The sequence below is a fragment of the Sinocyclocheilus rhinocerous genome, unplaced genomic scaffold (genome assembly GCF_001515625.1).
Source record: "Sinocyclocheilus rhinocerous isolate Xijiao unplaced genomic scaffold, SAMN03320098_v1.1 scaffold2264, whole genome shotgun sequence".
NCBI classification, from domain to species: Eukaryota; Metazoa; Chordata; class Actinopteri; order Cypriniformes; family Cyprinidae; genus Sinocyclocheilus; species Sinocyclocheilus rhinocerous.
In genome coordinates this window covers 32,884-33,548 of record NW_015665058.1, presented here as the reverse complement: position 1 = coordinate 33,548, position 665 = coordinate 32,884, and positions in this window count along the sequence as shown.

Genomic DNA, 665 nt, shown 5'->3' with positions numbered 1-665 from the left:
TTAGATCAAAATGGAACCATAAAGGGCTAGAATCAAAATATCTCAAGTTTAAACCAACAAACATGGCTGCCAACAGCAAATCAAATTTCAGCAATTAATAACATCAAATCTGCATGGCCAACCATTATGAAACTTCGCAAGTTTATGCATACTATGAAAAGGAGGCTGTCTATTAAATCTGCTGAGAATCAGCAAATTTGATAGACAGCTATAATAAACAAATTTATGTATTTGCAAAAAACCTGGGATCTCTGCATACTAGCATCAAAATGATTGTTTTACTGAATATTTGTGTCAAGCCCCACAAAATTTATATCCATTTTATTTATTTCTATAACATTTATCTGCCATTTTAATATTCTGAAAACTGACTTTTTCAAATTTCAGACCATTCATCAGATTTTTACCAAACTTTGCACTCATCAGCTTTAGACCATGTTTCTCAAAACTTTGTACATATAGAGATCCAGCTATTATGAAGAAACATGCTAGGTTTAATGAAGGTTGACAGCTAATTGTAAAATATAGTTCCAAGTGGTAATCATCGGGGTCCAAGCACCAATGGCTCGGACCAATGGATAACTGCAATTTATTTATTTTTCAAATATAATATCCATCCTACAAGTCTCTGTGATTTCAGGTTTCCAATGCCTATAAACCTTTGG